General features: G+C 46.4%; 1 protein-coding gene across 2 annotated transcripts in view; it reads right to left on the reverse strand.

Moving 5' to 3' along the window:
* The window catches only part of LOC138975931 (fibrinogen-like protein 1), a 97400-nt gene that overhangs the window by 24189 nt on the left and 70711 nt on the right, over nt 1–2500 (reverse strand). The gene's annotated exons all lie outside the window — the stretch shown is intronic.

A 2500-nucleotide genomic window follows, 5' to 3' on the forward strand; every position in this document is an offset into this window, starting at 1 on the left:
TCTCTCTCTCTCTCTCTCTCTCTGTCTCTGTCTCTATCCCTCTCTCTGCGCCAGTGTCAAGGTGACACACTTTGACCTTTGGTAATATGTCCCTGACCACTGTCTCTGGCCCATCGTAACTGGCCTAAACTTTGACCAGAACGGATGGATTGGCTTGGTGGGGGTGGGATAATGAAGGGAAATGCTCTGTGAGACACGCGTGTCTGATTGTCTCGATCAGGCTGACGCCACGCATCGCTCTATCGCCACTAGGTGGCGCCCCAGTAATTGCAGTCTTCCCCCTTAACTGCCTCAACACTCGTATTATCACCGCAGTTTTTTGTTTTGTTTTTAAGGTACGCGTTTTCTCTTGTTACGTGGTTTTTTTTAGTGGCCTTTCTGAATATAGCCCGAAGTTGACTTCGCGAAGACTTCGCAAAGCCCTATTTACCGAAAATACAGCGCCAAAACTTCGTGCAGCGAGCTTCGTCATGTCGTCTTCGCGAAGTCGTCTTCGCTCAATCAATATCAGGCTTTAGATTGGAGGGGACTGACTGACTGACTGAATAACTTACCAACTAACTAAGCCCACTCTCCTCACGCCACGGTATCTCCTGCGAACAGGTAGGTGCCGCTTACTCAACATTATTCTTCCAAACTCTTTCCAAATCAGCTTCAGATGTACCCCTCATCTCCCCCCCCCCCCCCCCCCACCCCACCCCCTGCTCTTCTTATTGGTATCCCTTCATCACCTACTTCTCCACTCTCAGAGGAAAAGGGGAAAAAACAGAAACGCGAAGGGATTAATACAGTTTGGAAATCTAATCCCTTCTGTTCCATATTCATCATTGCATGTTGCATACCACAAACATAATGTCTTCGGGACGTGGACAATGAGCGAAAACTGGGAGAACTTATCCACTCCGCTCTCAGTCCATCTTGCCGGCAAACAAGTCGTTTCACGTGCAAGAGTGTTGTGCATGCACTGAGGTCACGGCTTGGAGAAATGCTGTTCCGCCTACATCTCCTCCGCCTACATCTCCTCCCCTTCCTCGTCCTCTTCCTCTTTGCGGTTTGACGAAAACAAACAGTGACAAAAACACACCACTAAAGAGAGGCTGAAAGAAAGAAAGAAAGAAAGCAGGAAAGAAGGAAAGCAAGGTGGAAAAGTAAACAGAAAATATCAACCATCTTGGTGTCATAACTGAGAAGCATCCCACTCCATTCAATCAATCTGTTTCCAACTATAGCTCACACTATTGACACAATAAACCGACAGTGAAGTGCATAGGCGCCTTTTTCAATATAGAAAGTGTGCTGTATCAAGTGATACGCCCATTTGTATTCATTATATCAGTATTGTGTCAATACAAACATCATTTGCCATCGGGTAAGATGGCATGCATATGTACCTTTCACCGTCAGTCATCGTTTACGAACGACAATTTTGTAAGCTTTTTGTTTTGTAGAAAAGAAAAGATTTTTTTACGCCCATTCAAAACGCGTTGCAATCGCTCACCATTGAAAAAGCCTCCTCTTGAAAGTACTTGCGCAATTAGGAAAACCGTTAAAAGACATGCTACAAAAAAATCCCCCAAAAAATGCTCGAATCCATCAAGAAGCATGCAAACGATGCGCACAAAAAAAAAATCACTTGCCGACAGACCTAGACAGGTTGCTTAACAGCTGAGAGTGCGCAAAACATGCATGGAAAAATCTCGTAACTCTGAAAAATCATGTTCCTGTCAGCAGCAAAACTGTGGTAAAGCTCTAGGCCCGGAAACGTGCGCAATCAATCTCAGTGCCCGGATGTCTGTTGAGCTAAAGACGGAGGCCGGGTTTGCGGTAATTAGTCAGTCTGGGCTGATGTAACCGAGACTGTGGTAATCAGTCAGTCAGGTAGTTACCAATGGCAACCCCGATGTGATTTGTCACCGGTGGATTTTCAGGGATATAAAGGGTCTGGAAGCGTCGGGCTCTCTGTCTCTGTCTGTCTGTCCCTTTGTGGGCGCCTGTTTGTGTGTGTGTGTGTGTGTGTGTGTGTTTTCCTTCATTCCTTTACAAGTTCTAGGAGTATTGGTTGGTGGGGAGGGGGGGGGTTGTTGTTGGTTTTGTATTATTCGGTATCTGATAGTGATAACTGCCCATATCCACCCACTCCCGATGACCGCAACGAGCACAGACTAACAAATCTACAAGTATCTATGTCGTCGACCCCCCCCCCCCCCCCCCAGCAAAACATAAATTCTGTAAAAACAGACTAAACAACAACTCTCGGAAGCAAACGTGAGGTGTAAACAAGCCTGACAAACTGCTATCTTATCACTTTTCCCCACACACTCGCCCACCTACATTCGTCACTTTATTATTCCCCTAACAACATCAAATCCCCTTCCTCAGACAATAAAAAAATCTCTACTCCTGCCTTCTCGGCCAGCCTCGCCAAGACACACCTGTGCGAGATCTCACGCGAGATGTAGGGGTGATAACCCAACTCTTTATTTCCCCGGCGAGCAGACGT

This window comes from Littorina saxatilis, linkage group LG9 (assembly GCF_037325665.1).
Source record: "Littorina saxatilis isolate snail1 linkage group LG9, US_GU_Lsax_2.0, whole genome shotgun sequence".
In the NCBI taxonomy this organism is placed as follows: Eukaryota; Metazoa; Mollusca; class Gastropoda; order Littorinimorpha; family Littorinidae; genus Littorina; species Littorina saxatilis.